The sequence below is a fragment of the Giraffa tippelskirchi genome, chromosome 10 (assembly GCF_054371585.1).
Source record: "Giraffa tippelskirchi isolate mGirTip1 chromosome 10, T2T-mGirTip1v1.2.pri, whole genome shotgun sequence".
NCBI lineage: Eukaryota > Metazoa > Chordata > Mammalia > Artiodactyla > Giraffidae > Giraffa > Giraffa tippelskirchi.
The window spans coordinates 20,261,556-20,277,186 of record NC_137284.1 but is presented as its reverse complement, the minus strand read 5'-3'; the positions used below and the strand labels follow the sequence as shown (position 1 = coordinate 20,277,186).

The following is a 15,631-nucleotide window of genomic DNA, read 5'->3' as shown; positions in this document are numbered from 1 at the left end:
CCTTTTCAGGGCTGGTGGGCTCTTCCTTTCATCCACCTGAAGCCTTCCACCCATGGCTTCCTCCTGAACAGGGAGGTTTGCAAGTGGCCAGTAGCCCAGAGATCAGGCCTTGTCATCTCCAGGCTCTAGAAGGGACAGGCTAAGGGGGCCCAAGTGTCTACCTGGTTTCCGGAGTAGCTAACTTATTGCCACTGTGCTGGGTGCAGAGAGCCGGGCAGAAGACTCCTTCCACCTAGATGGCTGTGTCTCCCATCTTCCAAAACCTTAATCCCCATGGAGGTACGAAGGCCCCAAGCCCTGGAAATAAGCATAACCTTAGTCCCTTACCTTTGGAGTCTGCTTTTCAGTTTTCATCTTCTGTTTGGAGTTTTTCTCTTGTGAGCCTCAGACTCCCCTGAGGGGTAAGGAGAACAAGCATTGCCTCACCACCACTTTTATAGATGAGCACACGGCGGTCCAGCCCGGGTGCCGTGTCTGAGTGCATAGAGCCCGTTTGTGGAGAGCTGGCACTGGGCCCCAGCCTCTCTACTGCGTCCCCAGGGAGGCCCCAGGCCCCGGGAAAGAGGCCGGTGCAGCGGTGGGTCTTTCCCCACCCAGAGCCAGTGCCAGTCTGGAGACTCCGCACCTGGCCTTGGCCTCCCCCGCCCTGACTCAGGAAGTCCAGCGCCCGGGCCTCCGAGATGCCTCCCATCCTCAAGACTCCTGCTTTATCAGAAAACTGCTGCTTAAACATTTCTCCTTCTGCTTTGGGGAAACGTTGACAGAAATGGAGGACAGAGCTGAATCAGCATCGCAAACTGTGGGAGGAACTGGGCCTCCATGTAGGAACAGGCGTTAGGAAGGTGACACAGAGAAAAACCCCATCTCTGCCTCTTACCACTGGGGGACGCGGAGGCCGGTGGGTGAGAGCAGGTGCAGGGGTCCTCACCTGCATGATAACACGGTAACGTGTTCACTGCCTAACTCTCTACCCGCCCTCCATCCACACTCCCTTCTTGCTGCCTCAAGATGGCAGCCTGTCTGAATTAGGGGCTTTGTTGTTGCTGTTCAGTTGCTCAGTCATGTCCAGCTCTTTGAAACCCCATGGACTGCAGCACACCAGGCTTCCCTGTCCTTCACCATCTTCTGGAGCTGGCTCAAACTCATGTCCATTGAGTCGGTGATGCCATCCAACCATCTCATCCTCTGTCGCCCCCTTCTCCCCCTGCCTTCAATCTTTCCCAGCGTTAGGGTCTTTTCCAATGAGTCAGCTCTTCGGATCAGGTGGCCAAAGTATTGTAGCTTCAGCTTCAGCATCAGTCTTTCCAGTGAATATTCAGGGTTGATTTCCTTTAGGATTGACTGGCCCCTTGCTGTCCAAGGGACTCTCAAGAATCTTCTCCAACACCACAGTTCAAAAGCATCAATTCTTCAGTGCTCAGCCTTCTTTAGGAGCTTAATGCAAGCCAATCCCAACAGGCTTCCTGAAGAAAGGAGGTTGCTAGATTCTGGGAATGGCAAGGGAAATGGATGGAGGGGACCCTTATCACCCGTGGAGAGCTAGTGTATGTATGGGAGCTTGGCAGCCTGATGGAGCCAGCGAATGGTTCTGAATCTCCAGAGGGAGGGCTACTCAATTGGGGCCGCTCAGAAACGGGTTCGCTTGGGTAGAGGCCAGAAGAGCCGGTGCCCTGGACTGTGGCCCCAGCCCCAGGGACCCGTCTCGCTCAGCTCTGGCCCCGAAAGAAAGACTTTCCATTCCCCTTCCCAGGAAACCCCCTCGCTTACGGGAAACTGAGTGTTATCTTAAGGTCTGTAAACGGCCTGCCTGCTTTTCCAGCTGGAGCTGTTCATTCAGGACAATTAGCACGCAGTTTAGAGCTCGAATGGAACATATGGCGGGGGGTCCCCAGGAATGAGAATGTGTCAGCCTGAGAAGGAGGGGAGCAGCCTGGCGAGGGGCCAAGGGGTTTGGAAAGGGGGTGCTCTAAGCAGGTACCCCTGCTCTCTGTGTTGGAAGGAGCAGAAGTGTGGACTTGCACACACGCCTTCTGCATCCCAGATCGTAACTGCATCCAATGTCCTTTAAGCCAGCACTTTGTTAGGAGACTGGAACAGCCCCATGAGCCTAGGGGATGTCCTCCTCTGGGCAGCTTCAGGGTAGGTGCCCAGGGTCTCTCTTGGGTAAAGGTGGGGATCCTGAGGAACTCCTATGTATCCAGACATCCCTGGATGTTCATTCATTCCCTAAATACTGAAAATACTGATGGCAGGGGCTACTCTGTGCCAAGAACCATCCCAGGTGTTAGAGAGTCATTGTGGAGGTGACAAACCAAGACTCCTGCCGTCATGGAGTTTTCACTCTAGCGTGGACCCTCAGACATGGCACAGCGGTCAATTGCAGGTTTGCCTTCCCAAGGCAAGGTCGGCACTATGATTGCCTTTTTACATGCAAGTGAATGGAAACTCAGAGTTTGTAAAAACCTGTTCAAGTTCTCTGACCTAGGAGTGGCAAGGTCTGGATCAAGACCCATCGGCCCCATGCCCGTGGCACTCGCCTGGCCTCAGGGGTAGACAAGATGCCCCAGCCCACACAGCCGGCCTCCAGGTGGTCTGTGTGGCTGTAGGATCACTGACTCTCATGCAAGGAGGTGTACGGATTGCTCTGGCTTCACTTTCCCAGAGGAAAAATGGCTCCTGGAGATTTAGTGACCTGCCTAAGGTCACATCCGGTCACACTGTCCTCCAACAGAAGCCTGGCAGTTTTTTCTAGGGAACCATGCTAGCTGGTCAGTTCTTCTCAGCACACCCACAGCTGTGTTCCCATTAAGATCCAGTCCCCTGCTAGCTCCAGAGGCCAGGCACCCCGCTCTCCGGGTCCCCTTGCCCTTCCTGTCCTGGGTCAAAGGGACCCATGGGCTGGACAGGGACTGACTCCCCTGGGACGGAATCTGGCGACTCCAGGGAGGGAGCTGCCAAGCAGTGTGGCTGTGCCACCCCTAGCCCGAATTTGTGCTCGAAGGAACGATTGTAAACAGGTGTCAGGTGTCTTGCAGGGTCAGGAGCTAAACAGTACTCTGTCTAGAAGAAAAATTGCAAGAACAGCATCGGGGCAACTGCAGAGGTGAAGACGGGGGTGCGGGTGTGCGGGGGGAGAGGAGAGGCAAACTGACCATTGTGCAGCAGTTATGAGACTTAAATTGAAGCCCAGGGCAGGTAAAGAACAGAGCTATAAATCCAGCCTCCTGAAGGAAGATTCTGGAGATAGGAGACACAAGTTCACTTAAAATATGTCTGAGATGAGAACCAAAGATCGTTATTTTTGAGTAAGGATATAAAATGCTAAACACTCCCTTTATTAGTCCTTCCTAAAAGCCAGGTGTAAAGTACTGCCATTCCCAAGATGTTTTTCCTTTTTTTGTCTTTTAATGGCAGAAATTAAAATCTCCTTAAGCCATTAGCCATCAGTCCTCAAGGTGAGCCCGCAAAGTGGTTGTGCCAGGGACCCTTCCCCTCACCCAGGGGGCAAGCTGGCCGCCCCCCTAAGCCTCACACACCTTTCCCCAGCCCTCCCTTGGCCCCCACTGGCACCGACTGCCCGCCTGGCAGCAGGTGGCTGAAAAGACTGAGAAGTTTTATGGGTCTGCCCCAGTAGACCCTGTCTCCCACCAGTCGCCAATTTGGCCGGTTGCTTCCTGCTCACAAATACCTAATGCTGAAGATATTTGGCCCCTGGAGCGCGGCCAGGCGGGCCTTCTTGGGGGTGAGCAGCTCACTGGCTCAGTCCGAGATACTCTCAGATGGCACTTCTGCTCCCCATGCCGGCTCTCTTTCTTTCTTCCCTCCTTGTCTTTCTTCCTTTTCTTTTTTCTTTTCTTTCCATCAAAGGCTGATGCTACCAGAGAAAAAGTTCATAAAAATGTTATGTCCACCATAAAACCCCTAATGTGGCATTCTGCATGATCCATGCATTAACATTAACATTTCCCAGACAGTTATTGTGAGATAATGGTCCCAGCCATAATTCAGCGGCAGCGTTCCTTCGAGCAAATGTTATGGAGGAATAAATGACTTGCCGAGTATGCTGCTGCATTGGGGGTGGAAGGAGGTGAGCGGCTGGAAAATGCAGACTCTGGACCTTAGAGACCCCAGCATGGCTGCAGAGGGATCTGGGGCTCATTCTAAGTCTGACCACGGACTCTCTATGGACCACAAGGCCAAGCCCTTTACATTCTGTCCCTGTTCCCCACAGTCTCCATGCTTCTTCTCGGGGCTATATTAGGAGGATTAGCCAGGGAAAAGGATGCCAGGAACCAGGCTCACATGCAGGGCTGAGAGGGTGATGAGCAGTTTCAGTACCTTGACCACCAGCATCCTTCTTTCTATCACTCCCCCTGTGGCCGCAGCACACCACCCTCACCTCTGGGTTTTCATTATCAGTTTACATGGCTGTGTCCCCTGCTGTAACCGTGCCCTCCATATAAGAAGCAAACACATCTTAGTCTCTTTGGTGACCTAGCCCAAAGCAGATGTTCATTATGCATTGGTGAAAAGTGGGGAAGCACGGATGGATGGATGGATGGATGGATAGGTAGATGGATGGATAGTTGGATGAGTGAGAGCAACAGAAAAAGATCCAGAAATGAAAGCAGGCCATAAGATGAACAGGATTTGACGTATGTGATAAAGGAGGAAATACCTAAAAAAACATTTATGGAACAAAATCATAAGCATGTGGGCTCGAATGGGCCTTCAGGGTCTGCCACTGTGCTCCTTTTACTCTTCCTGAACAAGATACCTGGAGGGTTGGGCACCAGGCCAGGACTAGGACCATAGGTTCAGCACTCTACCACCTGTCATCTTGCCACTGACACGCGGCTAATCATATGCAAGAGAACCTTTCTCTATTCTCAGGGAGCTTGCTTCCTAGTGCAGGGGACACATGAGGCACAGAATCGACTTAGCAGGTGAGCCCACAAAGTGGTTATGCCAGGGACCCCTCCCCTCACTCAGGGGGCAAGCTCACAGCTAGTGCTGCAGTGGGAAGTGTCCTCAACTGGGAGACTAAAGGGCGGGACAAAGGATCCGGGCCTTGGAGGATGAACAAAACCAGAAAAGGCAGACCTAGAGGCCAGGGAGAACATTCAAGAAGAGGGAGCCATGTGGGCAAAGGCACAGAGATGGCTGCAAATAAGGATCCCTCACAGATGCTTAATTCATATCCCTGGGTATTGAGCGCACGATCCCAGGAGACCATTTGGCTCTTAGGTTGGCCTTCCTTAGAATCTCCCCTTTTCTGCTCCTCACTGTGCCCTCCTGACCAGTTAGCAACTTGTGGTCACGCTCTCAGCCACATGGCTGGCTCTCTGGCTTGTGCCCAGGCTGGGCCCTGCAGGCTCCACTGGCCCTCCTAGCTCCATGGATGGCAGCTGCATCCTGGTCTTCTCTGCTTCCTCTGCCCAGTCCCGCTCAGGCTCCGGGGGAAGGTCCAGTAGGAGGAGCTCACCTTCCTTCCTGAAGTGCTGGGAGTAGGGGATCTCTGTGAGGAGCACAAAGGAACATGAGGGCTCTCTTCCAAATGCCACACGTCCTGACGACTATGATCTTTCCCAAGAGCAGTGCCCAGAATGCAGGACCAGATTTATTATGCTGGCGAAGGAGATGGCAACCTCTGCAACACATTCAAGGGACCCAGGAGAGGCTTGGCCCCAATCAGAAACACCTTCCTCACTCAGGGGTCTTGTCATGTCCTAGAGCCGGTGGGGGCCTCGAAGGTCGATGGGTTTAACCTGCCGTGCCGTGAAGGCACCCCCAGCAGCAGGCTTTTGTCCCCTTCCTAACAACTCCTGGGGAGGGCGGCTCGTCCTGCTGGGGCAGCTCTCGCTGGTAGAACACCCTCACGTGATGGAGAAATTTGTCTCTGTCACCTCCACCTCTCTGTCTCAGTTCTGTTCTCCAGGCAGCCCAGTGTAAAACCAACATGTCCTCGGCATATGCGGCTGCCGTGTTGTGTGTGTATGCTCAGTCGTGTCTGACTCTTTGCAACCCCTTGGACTGTAGCCCACCAGGCTCCTCTGTCCATGGGATTCTCCAGGCAAGAATACTGGAGTGGATGCCATTTTCTCCTCCAGGGGATCTTCTCGACCCAGGGATGGAATTCCTGCACTTTTGCATTGCAGGCGGGTTCTTTGCCACTGGGCCCCTTTACCACCTGGGAAGCCCCTCCTCTGCATAATGGTTCTTTTAATATTGAAGATAATATGCACGCCTCTCCCCACATCTTCTGTTCTGCAGGTCTCTACCTTTCTCTGGCATCCTAGCCTCTCTCCCCAGATGCACTGCTGATGATCAGTGCTCCCCTTCGGACATAAACACAACCCTCCAAAGTGGTCTGAGCCATTACTCCCTTCACCTGGACTCATAGGAGTGCAGCCTCAGATTGCAATTACCTTTTTATTGTTTTTGGCAAACACATCATAACACTGGTACCTATTGAATTTTCAATAGGGAAGTCAACCTTCCCTATTTTTTTTCATATGTGATGCTTTTAAGCTCCATCTCCCTCACTTACACTGTCTGCATTTTACTCTCCCAGTGTAACTTTATATTTCTCTCTATTTGACATCATCACCTTGCTTTCAGCCTGTGTTTCCTGCCTCACAAGCTTTCAATCTTAATTCTGTCTTTAAACACATTAAGTGTCCCTTCAGTGTGTGGATAATAGACACACTTTCTACAGTAGTATGCAAATTGTTGGTAACGATGCTCAACAACCCAAGCTGGTTATTTCAACATGAAAGATCTCCCTTCATGCTGAAATCTACTAATTAATACTGATTGGGGACAATCAAAATCTAGCTAAAAGTTCACCTACCACATTCCCCATCCAACTTACTCCTTTTTCTTGAAACATAGTAGACATGCAATATTATGTTAGTTTCAGGTGCACTGCCTAGTGATTTGATATTTGCATGTATTACAAAATGATTCCCATGGTAGGTCTAGTAACTATTTATTTGTCCCCATGCATCCAACTTACTCTTCCATCTTATCCCATCTTATCATAGCCAGACAAATACTGTGGAAGATGTCACAGAGCTTGCTAAAATCAAGATAGGTCTTGGAATCTTCCTTATCCACCAGCCTAGGAATTCTAGGTGTTTTTTAAGGGCAATAAAATTAGTTTGATGTGATTGTTTTTCAGTGAAACTATTCTGGTTTTGGATCATCACTTATTTCTTTCATAAATATTCCAATTTGGAATTTTTGTTAGCAATGAATATCAGACTTGCTCTCATGTAGCTTCCAGAATCTAATGTTTACCACTTTAAGAAAATACTACTTTTGGGACTTCCCTGGTAGTTCAGTGGTTAAGATTTCACCTTACAGTGCAGGGGCTGTTGGTTCAATCCCTGAAACTAAGATCTCACATACCTTGTGGCCAAAAAAAAAAAAAAAAAAAAAAAAACCACCATAAAACAGAAGTAATATTGTAACAAATTCAATTCAGCCTTTAAAAAATGATATACATCAAAAAGATCTTTTTTAAAAAAAGAAAGACAACACAACTTTTGCATCTTTCCATCTCTAAAAATGATTTCTTTCCATCAGTTCACAAATAGATAGCAGTGGTTCTACAGTCTGAAGTTCTTTCCTTACTCTAAGATGTGATTTGCTGGTGTCTGTAGCCTTGATTTTATTTAAAGCTATAAGATGCTCGTTTACCATCTCCTCACCTATCTCAAACTTGAAACCTTTATAAATCATTTTTCTGGTTTGATTATCACTGTCCTTGAAGAAAACAAAGCAAAGTGGGAGTTAAATCATTTGCTTTCCTTCTGTCATCTGTAACCTCCTCCGTCTGCCCCAGGCTGTAGCCGCCTTCATCCCTTATTTTTGTCTCTTTCCGTTTGCTTCAAGTATTGCTTTTTTTAAGAGAGAGAAAAGAGGGAGCATGTGAGGGAGGGGGTGTAGGGAGGAGAGTGTTTTCAGTCTCCACTTCATTCTGGTTTTTGGCCTTCTCAGCGCACTTCTAACGGGTTCAGGCTGTTCTTGTGTCTTGTTTTTTGTTGATAAACCCCTCCTTTCATCTTCTGCACACATGTTTCTAAGCCATCATGGAGCTCATATTTGAAAATGCAGGCAAAAGGTGTGATGTCCATTACATTTCTTATTCCCCATTAGGAAGACATAGGTCAAACCCTCCTCTCTTAAAAACATAATTAGCAATGAAATTCAGCCCAACCAATATTTCCTCTTTTGCCCAAGGCATAGTTCTAAATATAGTGGGTGATACAGAGGTGAGCAAGAATGTCCCCACGATGGACGAGGCAGACATGCAAATTACCGTAGCCCTAGACAGGCCGAGATGAGGATGACAGTGCTGGCTTACACAAAGTGTTGCGGGAGTCCCAAAGGAAGAGGGACCATTTCTACCTGAGATCAGGGAAAGATTCATGTAGGAGGTAGCATCTGAAGTGGTCATGGAAGGCTGGGGAGTGTATCCGAAATCAGAGATGCAGAGAAGGCTGTAAATTCCTTAGGGAGGCACAAAGGTGAAGAAACAAGATGGTGTTTGGATAACAGCAGATGACTTTATGTGGCTGGACCACAGGGTGGACTGGGGTGGGCTACAACCCCAGACATGCATTCCAAGCTTTGTCCTCTACCATGGTGCCCCATCAAAACACTGGGAGGGGAGTTTGGGGGAGAGTGGATACATGTATATGTATGGCTGAATCCCTTCCCTGTTCATCTGAAACTATCACAACATTGTTTCTTAATCAGCTATACCTCAATAAAAAACAAAAAGTTAAAAAACAAAACACTGAGCACAACAAACTCACAAATAAACTCATCAACACCTCCTCTAAACCTATTCTTCCCCTATTATCACTTCCCTCACCCACCTTTTTTGGTGACATCACCATCCTCCCAGTAAGTTGAACTCTGAACTTAGAATCAAAAGATCTGCACATGAATCTTGGATCCAGCTCTTCATTTCTCTGAATCTTTATTTCTTCTCTTTCTTTTTTTGTTCATTTTGGCCGTGCTAGGTCTTCCTTGCAGCATGCAGGAGGTGCATCAGGTGTGTCAGCTTCTCAAGCGGGGGCGTGTGGGCTCGAGAGCACACAGGCTCAGTAGGTGTGGCACACGTGTTCTCTAGTTGGGGCACTCAGACTCAGTTGAGGCATGCAGGACCTTGGTTTCCTGACCAGGGATCGAACCTGGGCCCCCTGCATTGGGAGCACAGAGTCTTATCCAACGGACCACCAGGGAAGTCCCTGAGCCTCTATTTCTTCACCTGTAAAGTGGGAGAACAGGGCCTAACTTGCCTCCTCACATAGGAGGGTCGTGAGGATGAGACAAGAAAACGTGGAAGGAATTGCTTTGTGAGTGGTGGTGCTGTGGGCAAGCAAGGGCACCATCACTCTGATGATACTGGTCCCTCCCCGGGCAGAAGCCCAGGGCGGTAAGTTGTTGCGAATGAATCTGTGATTTCCTGTGGGTGGTGCCCAGTGCTCCTGTCAATGTAAAGACTCACTAAGGGAACTGGGATGGTGAGTGCGGCTGGGTAGGGAAGCCAAAGACAAAGGTAGAGATGTGGGCAAGGCCATTCGAAAGTCGCAGACACAAGCCCATTTCGATTGGGGCTGTTTTTGAGACTCTTCTGATCTGCGGGAGCTCACGCTGAGTGCCAGGCTCTGTGGGAAGTCACCCTTCCATGCCTCTGGAAAGCAGGCTGTGAGGTGAATCGGGAATATTCTCGGCTCCTTGCTGCAAGACTCCTAATGTGGAAAGTCAAGGTGTGGGAGGTGCGAAGGCAGGGCCTGAAGGTGCTTCGGGCCTCAGATAACTGCTGGTGCAGATACACAGTGCCCTGCCTGTCCACCTCCCACCACACACAGCACGCTGTGGGCCTTCTGGACACGGGGATGACAAAGCCACTGTCTCTGACCTCAGAAGGCCAGGGGAGATGCCAGAACTCTTAACCCAAGGTGGTTAAGTGCGTAACAAAGGAGTGCTCAGGATCTCAGGAGCCACCAGCTGCCAGAGAGAAAGGATGCTCAGCAAAGCCTCTAGCGGGAGAGAGTCCAGAGACATAGCGTGTGTGTTCAAGTAAATGAGGCCAGCATGGGTGTTCCAGGAAGAGTGGACAGCAGACTCAGAAGCACAGGTCACAAGGAAGTGTGTTGAGCGCCTAGAAATGCCTGTTTACACCGTGCGGTTGGATCATGGAATGATGTGAGAGAAGGAGGAGACAGCAGAGCTGGGAGCATAGACAGTGCAGGTGGCAAGGAGAGAGTCAAGTACCTTAACAGTGAAATATCAGATGTGATGAAAAGGAGGTGAGAGAAGGGGGAGGAAGAAAGAAGAGGAGGTGAGGGTGTCTCCAGGTTTTCTTCTTTTCAAAAAATGTCTTATTTATTTATTTCGTTGCACCGGGTCTTAGTTGCGGCATGTAGACTCTTAGTTGCGGCATGTGGGACCTTTGTTCCCTGACCAGGAATGGAAGCTGGGCCCCCTGTGTTGGGAGTGTGGAGTCTCAGCCACCGGACCACCTCTTGAGTGGTGGTTTCCCTCTTGAGTGACTGCAGTGACAATGATGCCATTCATCCAGAATGAGGAACAAATGTGGGGAGCATGGGCAGAGTGGAGGTGGTGGGGCTCACAGCTGGGCGTGGTTGAGTTTGGGGTAGGGGGTGGCATGGAGTATCTGGACCACATCCTACCTCCTTCAGTTGTGCACCTAAGTCCTGCTGTCCCGAGTAGAATCAGCTGCACTAGAGCCCTTGAGAGCAGGCACTGGATCCCACTCACCTCTGTACCCAATGCTGGGATGTAGCATGAGCCCTCTACAGTTACACACCATCTCTTTTCCTTCTCTGCCTGAGTTTCTTCATGCACTTGAGAATTATGCCTCAAAAGGCAGCACAGCAAAGCAGACATACCCAGTGATTCCAGGCTGTGCCCCTACCAGGCTTGGGGTATGGAGTGTGCTGCTCGACCCTGGAGTCTGTGCTGTCTCGTTTGGTAGCCACCAGACACATGTGTCTATTAAAATTAAAATGAAATTAAATTACAAATTCAGTTACTCAGTTGCAACAACCACAAGACAAGTGCTTACTAGCCATGTGGTGTCTACGGTATTTACTATGAGCAGAGGAGATCTCGCTGCAGAGAGTTCTGCGGGGCGGTGCACATGAGCATCACTTCACAGGGTCCCTGAAGGTCAACAAGGTCATGTGTGTAAAGCTGGGTAAAACGGCTGGCTCATGGGAAGCTTCAATAAACTTCGGCTGTTAATATTCACAGTGAACGGGGAGACAGTCCAAGATGAAAAGCCACAGGTGCCTGTGAGTGCCAATATGACAATCCCTGGCTTTGGGAACAGTAAATATTCACGTCAGGGAGAGCTGACAGGACCTTAACACGCACTTTGAGAATTTTGGGGGTGATGCGAGAGGCGGCTCCTCAGGAACCCTCCGTAAAGAGGCACTTGGGGGACCTCAGATGATCTCGGGAAAACTGCGGGGCGGTGCCTACGGTGACATCATTTCCTTGTGGATCTGAGTGTGGGTCGGCTCTGGGTCCCGGACTGTAGCAGATGGGCTGGGATCTGGGGGTGGGGGGAGTGGGGCCCCTGGCTCCAAAGTCCATCTGCGGTGTAATAGCGGGAAAGGCATGGAGCACACGTCCAGATGGCCCGGTGATGTCTCTTCCTGAGCGCGTGCTGCGTCTCTGCAGGTTCCTGCCCCTCTTTTGTGCCCTGCGTGTCTGGGGCCAAATGAGCAGGATCTGTCACTGACCTGGGAGTCAGCAGGAAGGGTCGAGGGGTTGTGGCCGGAGGCCCCCTGGGCAGCTGGGACAGAGGAGAAGTCAGTGATGCTGTGAGGCTCCCGTTCTCAGGGGCCATCACAGCAAGCCTCATCTTCCATCCCTGAGCTGAGCACCAGCCTGGGCCAGAAGGCAGAGATTTCCCAACGAGGAGGTCCCAAGGTCCCCCAGCCCAGCAGACAGCCCTGGCTGAGGGCCTCTTGATAGACAGACACTGGCTTATCCCTGACCTGCTGCTTCCCTGAAGGCAAAAGCAGAATATTCGCCTTGGCTGGGCAGGAGAAGTTGGGGAGGGCAGTCTGGTGCAGTGGGAAAGCCCCAGGCCGCTGGACTCCGGCCTGGACATGCGCTCTCATGTGGCTGCGAAGTCAAGCCCCTCTGATCCAGGGGCTGAACAGGTCATCTGGAAGTCCGTCTAGCTCCCTGTTCTACCACGGTGTGTGGAGGTGGCAAGGAGGGGGTGGGAGTGGGCTGCGGTTTTCCTTGGGCTGAGACCTGTTCACAGACCGAGATTGTCTTCTCGTCCGAGGGGCCCTGTGCAGCTCTCCACCCCGCCGCCTCCCTCCTCTGCTTCCTAGCAGGATGGATTGAGGCAGTGTGGAGAAATCCGAATAACTAATCAGAGTCCTCATTAACCCCCTGCCGGGATGCTCAAACATTCACTTTGCTGTTTGTGAAGCAGAAAAAAAAAACCCTCTCCCTACATTAAAATTGATACGTTATTAATCCCCGAGCTCCCGACCTGGGGGCCGCTCGCCCCATCCTGCCTGAGGCCCAGCGGCTTGGTCGCTACCTCGGGCCACTTCCACTTTCTATTATTTATCGGCCCTGCGCAGAGAGGCCTCTCTTCACAGCAGCGGGCTTGGTGCCAGCTTGGAGGCAGCCGCTTTGTCTTCTCCCTGGTGGGCTGGGCCCCACCCCAGGGTGCAGCTGCCAGGCTGCTGCGAGGCTGCTGGGGTGGGTGGGTGGGTGAACGGAGGTGTGGACGTGTCTTTCTCTGACCCGAGAGGGTGCGGTGAGCTGCCCTGTATTTCAAGTGAGCCAGCCCAGGGAGCAGGCAGCCTCTTAGTCTAGCACTGGGCTGTGAAGGCCTGAGGGTTGGTCTGTACCTTTCTGCACATCTCAGCCCACAGTGCCCCGTGGGCTCCCTGGTACCACCCACACCAGGCCTGAATGCCATCCTCTGGCTCTGCATCTAGGGAGACAGCCCGCATACCCTGTTCATCAGAACAAGAATCTACAAATATGAGTCCTGTGCTGCACCTTGAACCAGGAGCTATGGGGAACCAAAACCATTAAGAGCCCAGTTCCTGCCCTCAGAGAGATTGCCCTGCAGTGGGATCAACATATACCCTCCACCTCCCACCCCCTGGGCACAAAAGATCCTGGGGCAGGGCAGGAGGCAGGAAAGAGGAAACCTGACTGCTCTGGCTTCTCTGAGCCCAAGATGCTGTGGAGGCGACAAGACCTGCTGGGAGGCCCTCATTCCATCTGCTTGGTGCTGGCTCAGCCCTCCTACTACTGGCTGGCTGTCTGTCCTGTTAGGGTCTGTCCACATCCCTTGCCAGTCTTGACCTGTGAACTCACAGTCAGCATCTAGCCCCAAGTAAGCTCCATTTTGTGGTCCTCTGTGTAATAGGTCCCTAAAAACAGCTTTGTCAGGAGAAGGAGTAAGAGCTGAAAGTGGAGGATGAGAAGAGAGAGGACTTTAACCCCCATCTCTCACTTCCAACCACTTTAATTTACAACATGTGCGGTGGCCAGAGGTCACCTTCCTGATCTTTGGCTCGGCTTGGCGTGGATGATCATTCAACCAATGTCTGTGAGTGCCACTGTGTGCTAGGAGTCAAGGTGAGCTGAGCAAACCTGAATCCATGCCCACAGGGAGCCTAGTGGAGAAAACAGGCATTGCCCATATCATTGCAGTTGAGTATGTAATTATAAACAGCAGTAAGTGGGGCTGAAGCCTGAAATGCAATATACAAAGGAGGCCTCCCTGGTCTGAGAGGTCGGTGTTGCTCCCCTGGAGGAAGCAGGTCCAGCTGAGATGTGAAGATGAAGCAGACTTGCTAGTGCCAGGTGGGTGAGGGAAGAGCATCTTGCAGGAAGATGGGGTAGCTGTGCAAAGGCCCTGTGGGAAGAAGCATGTCCTTTTGAGGACCAGAGGCCTGGGTGGCTGGAGGGCCAAGAGCCAATAGATGAAGCAGGAGATGTGGGCAGGGCCAGACCACACCTGACCTTCTGAGCCAAGGTAAGGATTTTGGTCTTGCAACTGAACCAGCGAGAAGAAGGAGAGGGGTTAGAATGGAATTTTCACTTCAAAGAGGTCTCCCAGCTGTTCAGCAGAGAACAGATGGCAAGCATTTATGTATTCAGTGGGTCATCTTAGTCCCTAGCTATTTGTTTCCTAGCTCCCACTTTGGTGACCTGAAGTCTGTAGAATGTGCTGGAGCTTTTTTTTTTTTCTTTAATATTTATTTATTTGGCTGCACCAGTTCTTAGTTGCAGCATTTGGGATCTTCGGTCTTCATTGCAGCATGTGGGATCTTTAGCTGCAGCATGTGAACTCTTAGTTGTGGCCTGTGGGATCTAGTTCCCTGACCAGGGATTGAACCCGGGGCCCCTGCATTGGAAGCTCTGAATCTTAGCCATTGGACCACGAGGAAAGTCCCCTGTGCTGGAACTTTATGAAGGGAGATGTATATATACCTAAATTCTGATTACCTAGCTCAGAATTAGCAAAAATAAACTCACCCTTGAAGTAGCATGCCCCTTTTTCTAACTTTGAAGAGACTCATGTAGTTGTGGCCACCTCCCTGGGAAGTGCCAGGAGGGGCAGCAGCTGAGTGGGTGGATGGGGAGGGCAGGGAGGAAGAGGGTGGCTGCTGCAGAGGAGGAGGGAAGCAGAGCCGGGACTTCCAGAGGATCAGGCACTATCCTGGCTCTTTAAAAAAATAAATATATAAACTTATTTATTTATTTTGGCTGTGCCAGGTCTTAGTTGTGGCACATGAGATCTAGTTCCCTCACCAGGGATTGAACCCAGGCTCCCTTGCCCGGGAGCGTGGAGTCTTAGCCACTGGACCACCAGGGAAGTCTTGTGCTGGGTATGCAAGTACAATGACACGGACACAAGCGGGCAACCTCCGTGGAATGCAGGTGCCTCTTCCCCGTTCCAGCCAATGGCTCCTCTGCCTCTGTTTTTTCAGCTGTTGCTCCTACAGAAACTGCTCTTGTTTAGGATGGAGCTCTTTCTCTTTCATTTCAATGAACATTCATTGATCTTAGCCTCTAGATAAGGATGTTTTAAGGGCCAAAACCCCCACAGTGTCCTTGCCCTGGAGCAGCCTGCTTTCTGGGGGAGCCAGGTATATAAACGATTGACCCATAGGAAGCAAAATGAATCAAGCACCAAGTGTAGGACCAGTGTGCCTGGGACTGTTTCAGCTGAAGCCTTGGAGTGTCAGTCATTCAGTCATGTCCGACTCTTTGCGACCCCATGAACTGTAGCCTGCCAGGCTCCTTTGTCCTTGGAATTCTCCAGGCAAGAATACTAGAGTGGGTTGCTGTTCCCTTCTTCAGGGGATTCTCCCAACCCAGGGATCAAACCTGGGTTTCCTACATTGCAGGCTGATTCTTTACCATCGGAGCCACCAGGGAAGCCTTGAAGCCTGTAGTGTCTGTGTAATTATTAATCGTGCTCTCCTCCCCTATCAAAAATGTTCAGGTTTGGTAGTACTTTGTACATGGTCACCCTAACAATGGGCCACGGCTGTGTAGAAGTGTGAGCCACTCTTTGCAGCAATCCAGGGGA

At 51.0% G+C, this 15,631-nt stretch overlaps 1 protein-coding gene across 11 annotated transcripts in view; it reads left to right on the top strand.

The window, feature by feature from the left end:
- PKNOX2 (PBX/knotted 1 homeobox 2) overlaps positions 1 to 15,631 on the top strand; it is a 288,631-nt gene that overhangs the window by 152,251 nt on the left and 120,749 nt on the right. The gene's annotated exons all lie outside the window — the stretch shown is intronic.